This window comes from Phascolarctos cinereus, unplaced genomic scaffold, assembly GCF_003287225.1.
Source record: "Phascolarctos cinereus isolate Bilbo 61053 unplaced genomic scaffold, phaCin_HiC Scaffold_3;HRSCAF=262, whole genome shotgun sequence".
NCBI classification, from domain to species: Eukaryota; Metazoa; Chordata; class Mammalia; order Diprotodontia; family Phascolarctidae; genus Phascolarctos; species Phascolarctos cinereus.
Genome location: NW_027555736.1, coordinates 117,002,581 through 117,018,425, shown reverse-complemented (window position 1 = coordinate 117,018,425; position 15,845 = coordinate 117,002,581). Strand labels below are relative to the sequence as shown.

Here is a 15,845-nt window from a genome sequence, read left to right as displayed (position 1 = left end):
CAGAGTAAATTATTTTTGGTTGTAAGCCTGAATCTTTTGCCTTTTGGAATATTGTCTTCCTTTTATGGTAGAAGCTGCCATATCTCATGTCATCCTGACTGTTCCATTACATGTGAACTGCCTTGCAAATTATAGCTGAGTCTGTTCCAGTCTGTTCCAATTGTTGCTGGAGTTCCTAGGTGGGCTGGGGTGGAGAGAGAGGATGAGAGCAAGAAAGCAAGCAATTACACCATTGTCTTCATCGCAGCTATAAGGAAAGGAGATTGAAGGGCATCAAATGTTGCTCTGGTTGTCCTTACACGAGTTGACATGCTCATGTTTAGGGCAATCATAGGGCTGGCTGGGGGGGTAATGACGGGATCCAAGAGGATGGGTTAAGTGAGGAATCCCAAGTATCTAAGGGGATGAGACTGAAGAAAAAAAGGTGGGATCAAAAGAGAGGTGATTTTAAGAAAGGAAATTTCAAGTGAGGGTAGGAATCAGGAGACACAGTTTTAGTAAGAATGTCAGAAGAAAGGCTATTGATGTGACACAGCCTGCCTCCCCAAAGCTTCTACCTTTCACGCTGACAGTGCACCTTAGCCACCCCTGCCCTGCTGCTCTGCTCTGGTGTGTCCTGTATTCTTAGGCTGATGCAGCTAGGTCAGTCAAATTGTGAGCTTGTACAGGAATGCTATAACTAATTTCTCAATACAGTGTTTTTCCCACTCAAGTGTATTTTGAGCAATCTGTCTACTTCACATATGGAAACACTGAAATGCCCCTAAGCTTAGTAGCATCTGTACTTTTTCAGCACCATTAGCTGATGGAGCCACTTCCCAATGGTGTGACCATCTTTAATTTCCACAGCACCTGAGGCAAGAACAGCCACACAGCTGATAAGACTCCTTTCTCCTGCTCACTTATCCCACTCCTTTAAAGCTCTTTATCTCTTCATTCCTTTACTGGGAGGGGAGAGAGGTGATGGGGAGTTAGGAGCCTGTCTGCTTCTGCTGTGAATATTTTCCCCAGATGTACCATGCCCATTTGCTTCTCTAAGTTATCAACGCTACTTCATAAGAACGAAGACTGTTAGACAAGATGCTCAGATGGACTCCAATTAGGTCAACTGAGTCGCTGCACCGTAGTAGAATAACCAGACTCTGCTCTCCTAAATAATAAAGCATTCAGTTGCTTGGAAGTATAGTAGGGGCCTAAACAAAAGGGACATTCCCCAACAGGTCTTTAGGATTTGGACAATGGGAGACTGCTTGGTTCTGAATCCTTTGTTCAAATAATATTGTATTCTTAAACTTTTCAATACAAGTTAATTAGGGATTGTAATGGGCTACTAATTTATTTCTCTACTGCATCCGGAGAATTGTGTACAGTCATAAGCATCACATTTTAGGAGGGATGTTGGCAAACAGAAGAACAGCCCAAGGAGGGTGACCAGAATAACTAGGAGATTGGACACCATGCATTGCATATTGTATACATTTGATAAATGTTTGGTATTTAATTTTTACTACACGCATCAGTTAGAAGAAGTGTTGCTCAGCTTGGAGGAGAGAAAAAGGCTTAAAAGAGACAGGATTTCTATCTTCAAATATTTTGAAGGACTGTCTTAAAAACAAGAACTAAACTTTTTCTTCTTGGTCCTAGAGAAAAGAACTCATAGCAATAGGAAGAGTTTGGGAGGCACTTTGGAATTTGAGGACCCAGGTTCCAATCTCAGCTGGGCCACATACTACCTGCTTGACTTTGGACAAGCCAAATAACCCCACAAAGCCCCCGTTTCCTCATTTGTAAAATAGCAGATTGGACTAAGTAACCTCCACTGAAATTTCTCTCAATCAAATCAAAATCTAACTCTTATCAAATTGCAGAGGCAAAATTATATAGACTACAGAAGGAAAATATAGAGGAAGTATTACATAGTGGTTAAAGGACCAGTCTCAGAGCCAGGAAGACCCAGGTTCAAGTCTTACCTTTGACACACACTGGCTGTGTGATTCTGAGCAAATCTCATAAGCTCTAAGTGCTTTGGGCAATGTTCTAAGATTCCATGTTTCAGAGAAGGTTTATTGTTGTTGTTCAGTCATATCTGACTCTTCATGACCCCATTTGGGGTTTTCTTGGCAAAAATACTGGAGTGGTTTGCTATTTCCCTCTCCAGCTCATTTTACAAATGAGGAACTGAGGCAAACAGGGTTAAGTGACTGGCCAAGGGTCACACAGCTAGTAAGTGTCTGAGGCCAGATTTGAATTCACAAAGAGGAGTCTTCCTCATCCCAGGCCCAGCATGCTAACCACTTCACCACCTACTTGCCCTTCAGAGAAGGTATCAACCTACATTGGTCAAGGGAGTTTCCTCATTTAGGACTTTTCTCCACCAATGAAACTGCAGGTCCAGTTCCTATATGGAAAACAACAGAAGTTTCTAATTACTGAAGATTCAAAAATGAACAGTTGATTGGAAAGAAATGAATATCCCACCACTAAACACCTTTAACTCAGGGATTTCATGCTGAGACTCCCTGCCGGAATGCATATTATACTAGATGACCCCTTATTCCTTATTCCTTCCTTATTCAGAAATCCCAAGATTTCTACTAAGTAGGCTTAGAAAAATCTTATGATATTAGGCTACTGAGTAGATTTTCCATGGGTGGCTGGTCCCTCCTTTTGCCAAAAAAAAAAAAAAGGTAAGTATATTGCCCCACAGACCACTGGGAAAATGCCCAATAACCCAGGAAAGAGTCCAGCACTGACTATAACCTTGCTACCTCAACAAAGTGGGCAAATGTAAAGGCTGTAAAGGCACCATGGCTCTTCTAGCCCAGTTAATTAGGCTGTCTCCATGCTTCATTAGGACTACAATATGCTGTTTCATCCCAATGTAACCCCACTGGGCCACATGAGCCATTTTCTTTTGAGTCAAATGTCTCTTTACATCAAAGAATCATAGTCCTATTTGAAAGCTCGTCTAAAACTATAAACAGTTCAAGTAAGGTGAATCATAGAAGGTGGAAGCTAGAAGGAACTTATGAGCTCAATCGAATCCAACCCTTTCATTTCAAAGCTGAGGAAACAGGCCTACAAAAATGAAATGGCCTTGCTAAAGTCATACTGGTAGCAACTAGTAAAGGCCAGATTCAAGCCCAGCTCCTCTGATTCCAACTTCAGGGCTCTTTATCTGACCCTATTCCCTCACCCAGGGGGACTAATTCCAAGTCTGTTCTCTTTCCCTTTGACCAGGACACCTCTCTTTAAGGTCTTTGGATCAAGTCCATTTTATTTTTGTCCTGTTATGTTTCAGGGAAGGTGAGTCATTCCTGAATCATCTAAGCTCTTTTGAGTAATTATTATTCAGCTCTGTTTTCTCTAATGCCCCAGTTACCCTCCAGGAATCACTTAAGTGATTAGGGAAGCAAATTAGCTATTTTAGACCATCAATGGTGCCACTAAGTGAAGCTGTCAGATAACCAATGAGGCTGGGACTAGAGAGTGGCCTTCATGGGAAAGCTCCAACAAACAGCATTAGCTGGGACTTAGGCAGCCTCCTCATTATTGCTCCTCTAGGCCTACTTTTTCCAAGGTATTCTGGGACCTCATATGTACAAGAACAGGCTCAATGGATAACCTTTTTGCCCTCTTCTCCCACAGCAAGACCAAAAAGAAGCAAAAGGAAGAAAAGGAACCCAGCACTACAGTGACACCCAAGGCTTACTCCTGTGGGAGATTACACCCACCCTAAATTGAACTCAACTGTCTCCTTACCCTTGTTCAGGGGTGGGGAACCTGTGGCCTTCTAGGTCCACAGGCAGGCCTTTTCACAGAATCCAAGTTTCACAGAACAAATCCTTTCATTAAGGGGATTTGTTCTGTGAAGTTTGGATTCAGTCAAGGGGCTGCACTTGAGGGACTAGAAGGCCCCATGTGGCCTCAAGGCCTCAGGTTCCCCACCCCTGCCCTTGTTGCATTGAATGCACTTTACCTAGGAATAACAATAGTGGTGAATTTAAGTAACACCAAAACTCCCAGCTTCCGACCTCCTTAAAAAGCCAGGGCTAATTACTGTCAGACAGACTTGGGAGCTCGGTGACTCCCAAGGGCAACTCCTGTGTATTTCCTAATTCCTTGCCTTTGTGTGGTTCTGCCAGGACTACCTCCTCTAACCTTCCTAATGACTTTGGTTCCCTCTTATTATCTTCTCGTCTTCCTATTAATGACAATGGTTGCGTAGGGTGAATGACCCCATGTTATAATAACATCTGTTTTTAAGATAAAATATGGAATGGTAAGTGTTTTTAAATGATTAATTCAAGTCAGTGCATTGCCTTCAAGCGGCAGATGGATACTGTGAATACTTGAATTAGGATGTAGTAATGAGAGATGATACCTAGGCTGGAGGGTGGCAGGCACTTAGCCAAACTGAACAAGTGGTGACAGCTGAAGAACAGAGTTCTGGAAGACTCTGAGAGTGTTTGTGGAGGGAAGGAGTGGAAAGCAAGGGACAGAGGCCAAGAAAATTGCTGTAAACAGGGTGGACTAACATGAAATCTTCCTAGCCCTGGGCCAGGCAGTAGAACAGAGAGAGAAACCAGTATTTCAGGGGCAAACTCGATGAATCAATCAATCCATTAACACATCTTCTTCTGTCAGGTAGAGAGCATCTGAGCTAGGGACAGGAGTGATTGTCCCGACTATCAGTTCACAGAAGCTAAACAGCAGTACAGCTAGAGCCCAAAGTTAAGAGCTTAACTTGAGACTCACAACTATATATGAATAGATGGGGGGAAAAGATTAAGTGGTTACTATGTGCCCAGCACAGTGCTTAACAAAACACATCAAAATTTACAGAGGCAGCTGAGTGATGTGGAGGATGAAATACTAGACCTGGAGTTTCAGGAAGACCTGAGTTTATACTGCCTGGGCAAGTCTCTTAACCTCTATCTGCCACAGTTTCCCCAACCATAAAATGAAAAGAATGGGAGGACCTACCTCCCAGAGCTGTGAGGATCAAATGAGATAAAACTTATAAAGTGCTTAGCACAGTGCCTCACACCTAGTAGGTGCTTAATAGATGTTTGTTTCCCTCCTCACTTCCTAAGAACAACCCAGTGAGACAGAGGTATGATTAATACCCTGATTTTGCAGATAGGGTGATGTGAGGTCCAGAGGCCAGACAGGCACACAGACAGAAAAATAATGGGGTCAGCATTGAACCTAGCTCTTCTGCTACCCAAGTCAGCACTCTTTCCATAATGCCTGCCATGTGTGTCAAGTGCAGAAGTGGGATTCTTCTTCAGGCTAGTCAGTAGCCAGTCAAGATACTCTAGAGATCGGGGAGCCTAGGGGTGAATAGGGAAGGGTAACTATGCTGAGGGAGCTTAAACTCCTGTGCTCTAAACTCCTGTGAAGGCAAGAGAGAAATACGATAAGATACTTGTGATAGACCTCAGATTGTACCTCACACATTTCCTCCCATTCTCCAATGGGATTTGTTGAAGAAGAAGAAGACGCAAATTTGAACTGTGCCTGTGCTACAGACTATAGGACATCAGCTGGGATAAATGGATATTGCTAGACAGGAAGAGCCAGAGGGGAAAACCCGTGACCTGAGGTCTTCTCTTTAAGGAGAGAAATCTCCCCTGCGTTGGCCCGTGGGTACATTTGACCCGGCAAAAAAGAGTACACTTGAAATCAGCCAGCACACAAGATGGGGTGTCATGCCTGTTTCATCACAGAACCTCTTCTAAATCCTTCCACAATATCTCCTTAATCCAGGCTTAAACTCCACTGGAGAAGGAAATTGTTTTTACACCCTCTGGCTCTGATACTTTCTATATTGTTTTAGAAATGATATTGAAAAAGCAGAGTGTTGAGGAAAATGAAGAAAGCAGAACTAAGACAATGATATAAATAATAATTACAAAAACAGAAACAAAATTAATACAAAAATGGACATGAACTCTAACTGGTTATAAGGACTGTTCTCAGAACTAAAGGACAAATGATGAAACACAGGAAAGAAGTGGCAGGCTACAGGTATGGAATGTGGTTTTCACCATCATATGAGGTCAGTGAGTCTGTTGTTTTGTTTAAGTGTTTTTGTTTTTCACATAATTGCAAGGTGGGGTGGGGTATATTGGGAAAAGTCTGTGGAATAAAAATGAAAGTTTCGCATACATATATGTGTATGTGTGTGTATATATATATATATATATGTGTGTGTGTGTGTGTGTATATAATATATACACACATATATATACATATGTTACTCTGTGTGTGTGTATATATATATACATATACACACACACACACACGCACGGTAAAGTATAGTGATATATAGTCATGTATGCATATACTAATGTGCACATATAGATTATGTGTGTATTTAAAGAGAGAAAAGGCAGAGTTCAAATGTTATCCTTGCTCTAGAAGAATGCTATCATACTACCAAAAGTCAAGCTGCTCAGAGAGTTTATGCTGTTAGAAGAGTTTTTCCATGGGCATAAGAGACATTTAGCAGCATTTACCCTTTTGAAACTGAGAGAAGGGAAGGAAAACTACTTCCCATGGGTATAAGCTTCAGGATGGAGAGTGGTAGCAAGTAATGTGGTCATTTCTCTAGTAGATCTTGATTTTTTTCATATCTTTTCATCTTTACTTATAGTTCATAACATCATAGGATTTTGAGCTAAAAGTGACCTAAGAGATGAGTTACCCATTTTACAGCTAAGGAAACTGAGGTGTAGAGAAGTAAAGTGACTGGCCCAAGGTGACACAAGACAGTCCATCTGCTATTCAGTAAGTGTGGCTATCCTTAGGCCCAATTCTTTTCTCTTTCTATATTATTTTACTTCAAAGTCTCATCAGCTCCCATGATTTAAAATTATCATCTCGATCAATTGACAAGCATTTATTGAGGACCTACTATGTGCCTAGCACTGTGCTAGGCATTGAGGATACATCTATATCTACAAAATCCAGCATGAATCTAGACTAGAAGTTGACTCCTGCAATGGCAATTGTGTACAGGACATTTTTGTGGGGAGGGTATTATGCCCCATTGATAGGCAGGCTATATCACATTACCAATGAGGAATTCTACAGAAGAAACAGCACCAAGAGAATGGTTTACTAGAGAGAAAGATGGGCCAATAACATGTCAAGAATGATTAATTTTCACATAATGTCAAGAAAATTTGAGAAAGATCCCTGGCATTTTGGGTGGCAGAGTAACGAGAGGTATGGAACAAGAGTTGCCTAGGATAGGCAGATATAAATAGGTTGTGGACTATATCACTGAAGCAAGTGCCCACATTGATGAGCTCCCATATCCAAATCATCAGGTCTACAAGCCTTCATTAAACACCTGGTATGTGCCAAAGGCTGTCTAAGCACCACAGATGGATATAAAGAAAGGCAAATGACAGCTCCTGCTCTCAAGAAGCTCACCATCTAATGGGGCAGACCATATACAAACAATTGCATAAAACAAGACACAGACAAAATAAGTTGGAGACAATCTCAGAGGAAAGGAACTCTCATTGAGGTGAATCAAGAAAGGCTTCTTGCAGAAGGCAGGATTTTAGCCAAGATTTAAAGGAAGCCAGGAGGAGGAGTTGAGAAGGGAGAGAATCCCAGACATGGAGGAAAGCCAGTGAAAGTGCACAGTTGGGAGATGGAGTACCTTGTTCCAGGAACAGCAAAAAAGCCAGGATTACCATACCGCTAAGCACATGAAGGCAAATAAGAATTTAAGGGTAAGGTTATAAGAATACTGGAAATGTACAAAAGGGCCAGGTTATGACTCTAAAAGACACACAGAGAATTGTTTATTTGACTCTGATGATAACAGGAAGACACTTCAAGTTATTCAATGGAGATCTGACATGATCATACACATTCTTTGGGAAGATCCATTTGACCAATGAGTGGAAGATGGAATAGAGTAGGGAGAAACTTGAGACAAACTAACCAGCAGTCTACTGCAATTGTCCAGGTGTGAGGCAATGAGAACCTGCACAAGGCTGTTTGCAGTGTCAGAGGAAAGAAGGGGGCATACACCAAAAATGTTGCTAAGGTAGAATTGAAAGGGCTTGGCAATAGATTATATATGGGATGGAAGGCAGGGTGAGAGAGAGGGAGGAGTTGAGGGTGACATCCAGGTTTTGAACCTGGGTGACAGACGATGGTGATACCCTCGATAGTAATAAGGAACTTAAGAGAGTATTCAGGATGTAAGTGTTGTATCAGTCCAAGAAGAATGTAATTTCCTTGAGGCCATGGAGCATGTCTTTTTTTGTTCATGTATTGCTTGTACCAAAGACAATGGCTTGCACAGAGTAAAGACTTAACACTTTTTGGTTGAATGTAATTAAATTGAAACAGCAGAGGCAGGATTTGTACCTAGATCCTTTGAGTCCAAATCTAGCATTCTTTCCATTATGAGGGTCATAGAATATTAGAGTGAGAGGTAGAATGGGGCAGTAGAATCTTGATCTGGAGTTAGAAGAACTGGATTTCAGGCATCCCAACTCTCAGTGCAGACTAGCCTGCAATATGGGTTTTGGGGGAAGGAAAGAAAAGAAAGGAGGGGAAAAAAGTAAAAGATTTAACTGAGCTGAAATAGTTGAAAAAGATTTTACCCATGGCCAATACAAGATATTTTCTCTGAATGCTTAATAGAGTAAGAATTCTAGTCCTTTTTCTCGAGGTTAAGCCCGAGGAAGATCTTTTATTTTTTTTTTAATTGACTAAGTTCCTGTTAAATCCATACAGGGATGGTGTCAGTATTAAGAGCAACCCCCTGCCTTGACTGCAGCTGGTAGAGAGCAACTACTGATTTACCAACTCTGTCAGGACTTGGCAAAGATGCAAAGGGTTCCAGGGAGACCCTGCCCACCTCTCCATCCCTACCTCTTGCTCTCCCAAGATGTAAAGCAGACCCAAAGCAGAGGATTGGATGGAATGTGCTATGTCCCTGTTGGACAGCCAAATATTAACTACCAATGATGAAACCAAATACTGGTATAGATCTCAAATGATGGCAGAGGAAAGCTGGGGGAGGGAGACCCCAAACAAGGCATGATTAGATCAATTAGAAGTGTGCAGATGGAAACATCCATCAACCCATCTGCTTGGTGACATATCCCACCATACTACCTGGAGGCATCAAATCAGTGTGCTAAAATTGGACCAACAGTATGTTCTTTTGTTAGTTTATTTCCAAGGACATTTTACCCCAAGTGTGTCCTTCACCAAGCAGAGAACTCCATGCTGCCTTAAGCAGAGATTGGATATAGGCAGATTTAAAGAGCTTACAGCTAATTTTTTATAGTCATTGAAACATAGGACCCTATGTTTTAAAAGGATCTTTGGTATTTAGTCCATCTTCTGGCTCTTAAATCTGTCATTAAAAAAAAGACTCTAACTCAGGGGTCTTTGCGTATATGCACAAAGGCTAAGGCCTAAAATATTACCTGGCTTTGTGACGTTAGGCAAATAAAGGCTATTGACAAGTTGGAATGTGTCCATAGGACCAGGATGAAGTGACTAGAAATTATGCTAGATAAGAATTGGTTGGAAGAAATCCATATGTTTAGCAGGGAAAAAAGAAGTCTTAGTGAGGAACGTGACAGCTGCCTTCAAGCTGTCATCTGGAAGAGAGATTAGACTTTGAAGGCAAAACTAAGAGTAATGGACAAAAACAGCAAAGAAACAGATTTAAACTGGATAGAAGGGGGAACTTCCTAATAAACAGCTTGTCCAAAAATGAAATAGGCTGACTTGGAAGGTAATGAGTTTCTCATCATCTCATCCCTCAGTCTTCAAGCATTTGAACTAGACATTTCAATTCTGAGATTCTGTGATTCTATGATTAGCTGGGCTTCAATTTCATCAACTTTAATGATGACAATGATCTATAAAATAAGGAGTTTGGGCTTTTTTTTTCTTTAAAGCCCTTCCCATTTCTTTAATTTGTAGGTTTGGATGGTAAGTTGAGGTTTTGGGTAAGTTTGAGGCAGAAGAAAAAATAATAAAGAATTAGGTTCACATAATAAAGTGTCATCAGTATCATAGATAGCTTAGCCTTATATCAGCTGTCTCTAGGGAGGTAATCTCCATCAACTACATTGATTATAACTAGCAACACCTACAGAACAAGTAATTCATTAAATATCATATATCATGTTAAGATGGCTAAACATATAATATCCATCCTGTTGTAATGTAAACCCATTTCCTTGAAGTCTGACCTTTTGGAGAGAGGAAATAATGAATCTCAACACATTTTATGACAATCCTTCATAAACTTTTATTAAGTATATCTTCAAGCTTCCTTTCCCCAGGCTACATCATTTTAAGCTTTCACCATCACTCACAGATGCTATTTTTCAACTTTTTAGTCATTTTCTTTACTCTTTATTGAACTGGGGTTGGTTCTGATGTTTTGTTAACTGTTGGGAACCTCACTGATTTTCATTCTTCCCTTTGTAGTAAATCTTTAAGAGAGAAGGGGATCAGGTTGCTCCTTCCCTCTTCCTCAGACTTTCTAAGACTATGACTGGACTGAAGGATTATTACAGCACAAGAGAAGGCTATTGCTCAGCTAGGGCTCAGTTTCCACTGCAAAAGGAAGCAATTTGTCCCTCTATTTTTGAGAAGGACCCAGGCCTGTGTCAGAACCAGCTAGAACCAGCTCCAAGAGGTAATTGTTAAATTTGAAGTGTTACACATGGGAAATTGACAAATGTTGCATGTTAGGGCTTGATACATGGGTTTTTTTTTAATTGCCTAGAGGTAAAGTGATGGAGAACATGTTAACAATGTGTATTAAACTTAAAAGTATGTCAAATGTACATTTTTTCCTAGAGTTGATTGTTAAACATTTACCAGCATACCCTTGGATAGATCCCACTATTGTTAGACACCTCCTACAATATACTCTTTCCAATTACTCCATTTCTCCCTTAAAATGAGGAGTCCCATACTTTAAAAAGTACTTGGATTCTACTTCTATAAACTCAACTCTTCCTTCTCAACAGTTCTCAGTCCTAATTTTCCACAAGCCTCAGTGAAGCAACAAGGTATAGTGGGGGAAAGTCCTGGATGTGAAGTTAAAAGATCCAGATTTCCCTTCTCTGGGACTCAGTGTCCTCATCTGAGAAGGTTGCATTGAATAATCTTAAAGGTCTATGCTAGCTTTAAGAGTCAACAAGTCATTGCCCAATTGATAAATGGTCAAAGGACATGAACAAGCAGTTTCCAGATGCAGAAATTAAAGCTATCTATAGTCATATGAAAAAATTCTCTAAATTATTATTGATTAGAGAAATGCAAATCAAAACAACTCTGAGGTATTACATCACACCTATCAGATTGGCTAACATGATAAAACAGGAAAATGATAAGTGTTGGAGAAGATGTGGGAAAATTAGAACACTAATGCATTATTGGTGGAGTTCTGAACTGATCCAACCATTCTGGAGAGCAATTGGGAACTATGCCCAAAGAGTTATAAAACTGTGCATTCCCTTTGACCCAACAATACCACTTCTAGATCTGTATCCCAAAGAGATCATAAAATGAGAAAAGGACCCACATGTACAAAAATATTTATAGCAGCTCTTTTTGTGGCAGCCAAGAATTAGACATTGAGGGGATGCCCATCAATTAGAGAATGGCTGAACAAGTTGTGGTATATGAATTGGAATATTATTATTCCATAAGAAATGATAAGCAGGCAGATTTCAGAAAAAGCTAGAAAGACTTACATGAACTGATGCCAAGTGAAGTGAGCAGAACCAGAACATTGTACACAGTAACAGCAATATTGGGTGATGACCAATTTTGATAGATTTAGCTCTTCTCAGCAATGCAATGATCTAAGATAATTCCAAAAGACTCAATTGGGTCACATCCAGAAAAAGAGCGATGGAGTCCAAATGCAGATCGAGGCATACTATTCTCTCTCTCTCTCTCTCTCTCTCTCTCTCTCGCTTTTTCTTTCTTCTGGTTTTTCCCTTTAGTTCTGAATCTTCTTTACAACATGACTAATGTGGAAATATATTTAATATGATTGTACATGTAAAATCTATATCAGATTGCATGCCATCTTGGGGAGAGGGTAGGGAAGGGAGGGGAAAAATTTAGAACTCAAAATCTGATAAAAATGAATGTTGAAAACTAAAAATAAATAAATAATTCTTTAAAAGAGTCGACAATTCTACATAATGAATGATTGTGCTGAAGTGCCTATGGTTATTTGTTCCTCTTTTAGCATGTCCCATATCATAAAATCTACACATGTCTTACGTTGATTCCTAAATTTGTGCATAATCATAAATCAGAATACATACTTTCAGTATATATTTTATGGGGTGATAAAGCAATGAGGAGGAAAGTTTTATAGCCTTCTAACAAAAGCTCTTGATGGAGTTGAATAACTTGGATTATTTTTTTTTTTGGTTCTAACGAATATTTGTATCTCACAGAATCACAGAATGTGAGAGTTGAAAGGGTCCTTAGCAACCATAGGATCAAAACCATCCAGAAAAGGAATCCTCACTGCGACAGACTGGACAAGTGGTTATCCATCCTCTGCTTCAAGTTATATTTCAGTACCTCCTTCCTTTTTTGTCTAGGGCCATATTAACCACTCATTTACATAACACTTAAGGGTGACCAAGGTAGGTAGGTGTAAGAACTATAATTTCATTTTATGAATAAAGAAGCTGAGACTCAGAGTGGCTAAGTGACCTACCTGCTGTAGATCTGAGATTTAAACCTGGGTTTCCTGACTGCAACTCGAACAATCTTTCGATGACATCCATATGCCTTACTCTCATTGGATCATAAGACTAGCTCAAGCTGGAAATCACCTTAAATGTCATCTAGTCACAGGTTTGTAAGATCTGAGGTTTAGAGTTGGAAGACACCTTAAAGAGCAATTCAGTCAGGGCCCTCTTTTCACAGATAAAGTAACTGAGGCCAAGAAGAGAAGTGACTTGCTTACGTTCACATAAGGTAGAAAATGGAAGAGCTGCGACTGAAACCCAGGTTATCTGATTCTCAATCCAGTATTCTTTCTACCACATGGTGCCATTTTTCTTCATCTGTATAATGAAAGGTTGGACTAGACAGCCTCTGAGCTCCCTTATGGCTTTACATCTATGAGATTATCTTGTCTTACTCTACGTAACCATAAGATCATGGTCTTTGGGGTCTTTCTTGGTCTTGGTCCACTGGTCTTTGCCCTACACATCCTGCCTTTAGTGGTTGCTTGAGTATGGACAAATCACTTAACCTCCCTGAGTCTTAGTTTCCTCATCTTTAAAATGAGGATAATGACAGTCACATTATCAGTCTCACAAGATTGCTGTGAGAAAGGAAGTATGCCATCTGGTTGCTTACTGTTTTGACTAATTGATAACTAGGTGCTAAACTTGGTCATTTCCAATAGTAAAGGAGTTGAAGTAGTTGGCAGTCTTTGAATTTTGCACCCAGAGCGAAACTCCCTAGTTGTTTGTTCTAATTACAGTTCAGATTTGAAATATCCTTCAGGCTTATCAACAAATACACCCAATCAGTGAAAGGCCACTGATTTAGATCTGGAGGTCAGTCAAGATGTCTTTGGCTATGACTTTGATCAACTTGCTTCATTTCTTTGAGATTCCATTTCCCTCTCTGCTAATTGAGGGAAGGAGGTGATTCTAATTACATTCAATTTTCTTCATTCTTCCCTTTTCTCTGCTCTCTCCTACCTCTAGTTCACAGGGGTGCTATATAAATCTGAATGATTGTTATTTCCATTATTATTAATATTTCCATGGTATGGAAAATATGCCTAAAGTTGTCTGGCCATCTCATAAATTTTCTCCATTGGTGCACAGAAAGCTGGTACCAAGGCAGAATAATACAATGAATGTAAGAGATATTAGGCCTTTTAGAGTAGCACCTATATCCAAAAGAGACCTGGCACCCAGACAGTTGAAAATCTCACTTCTTTGGAGATCTTAGATGCCTAGAAGACTAACTCAGCCTGGGTCAGTAGGGACAAGCAAAAAAAAAAAAGACAAAGCTTGAATTAGAAAAAAATACATTTCAGCTCTATGTAAGGGAAAAGAAAACCCCCAACAACTTCCAAATGATTAAAACCAGACTAAGATAGAATGGGTTACCTTAAGAAAATTCTTCAATCAAAGCTTGTATGATGATTTGTTGGATAGGTCATAGAGGAGAGTTTTAGGTGGTCTGAGGCAATACGGTACAGAGGAAAAGTATATTGAGTTTAGAGTCAAAGAACCTGCATTCAAATCTTGCCTCTACTACTTTCACTAATGTGGAAATTGATTTAAAGTAAAATAATTTATTTTACTGACCTATCTGATAAACTCTGCAATTTTTTACATCTGTAAGAAAACTTTTAATATGCATTTTATCCTATTTTGTGAGTATCATGGATTATATATGATTTGGCATTAACTTCACAAGATTTTGACATTCTTCAATTCATTAAAAAATGCAATTTTATCATGGTGTCAGGATGAGGTAACAGAGTAAACTTTTGATCAAAATTATTCAGCAAAGTATGGTGGTGCATGCCTGTAATCCCAGCTACCAGGAAGGCTGAAGCTTGGAGGAATCTCTTGAGACTGGGAATTTAAAGTTGTAGTGGGCTAAGCAGAGTACATGGCTGTATCAAGTGCACCCTCTAGGAGAAGAGGGTACACTGGCCCCAAAGGAGGCGCTAACTGTCCCAGGTTGGACATGGGGTGAGTCAGAGCTTCCATGACAATGCTAGTGAGGCAAGGCTGGGGAAAAGCTCCTGCATTTTCAGCCTGGGCAAAACCCAGCTTTTCAAAAAATGAAACAAAGCACTGTTGGAAGTATATTCCCCATTGACAGGAAATCCAATTCCAGAGAGCTCAATTTGTGCCATCAATAAAGAAAGTAGGCCTAAGTTGGAATCAATTTGCCTTTAGTCGTTGTGGTGAAATAGATATTTTTAAATCTTCTATTTATTCCATGGGCAATATTAAGCTTAACCAAAATAAATAGATAAATAGAAATATTTTTGCATATATATTATATGTGTATATCCATATACAAAAATGTGTTTGTTTCTATCTATCTATCTATCTATCTATCTATCTATCTATCTATCTATTTGTTGTTGTTAAGTCATTTCAGTTGTGTCCAACTCTCTGTGACCCCATTTGGGGTTTTCTTGGCAGAGATACTGGAGTAGTTTGCCATTTCCTTCTCCAGATCATTTTACACATAAGAAACTGAGGCAAAGAGGATTAAGTGATTTGCCCAAGGTCACATAGCTAGTAAGCATCTGAAGCCAGATTTGAACTCAGGTCCTCCTGACTCCAGGACCAGAGTTCTATCCACTGTGCCACCTCACTGGTATACATGTACATATCTATGATATACGTATAACATATATATACACATGTATATATGTGCATGTATACACATATGTACATGTATGTACATATGTGTGTATGTGGGTGTATATTAATTCATAAGGAACCTGGAATCATCTTCTGTTGGAAATAATAGAGATAATCACAGAAAATTTTCTGAGGGCAGATTGTTTCATATTTTCATGTCACCTCAGAAGGAAAAGACATCAAAATGTTGATGCGTCTTTAGCTTTGAACAAGTCTCAACTTCTTAACAGTTGGCAATGTGACTGAGTAACCTTTTGAGTTCTAGTTTCTTTTATGTTAAATAGGCCACAAATAGAAGGCTGCTGTCATAGTCAGGCATCAAATATCACACTTTTCATTGGGTAATGTTTTCTTGGGTGAGGAAACAATTGCCTGATTTTGTTTTTGTTT

The 15,845-nt window shown here is 39.7% G+C and overlaps 1 pseudogene; it reads left to right on the top strand.

Annotated features, from left to right (window-relative positions):
- Positions 1-8,182: 8,182 nt before the first annotated feature.
- The window catches only part of LOC110192351 (nucleoside diphosphate kinase, mitochondrial-like), a 30,537-nt pseudogene continuing 22,874 nt past the window's right edge, over positions 8,183-15,845 (top strand).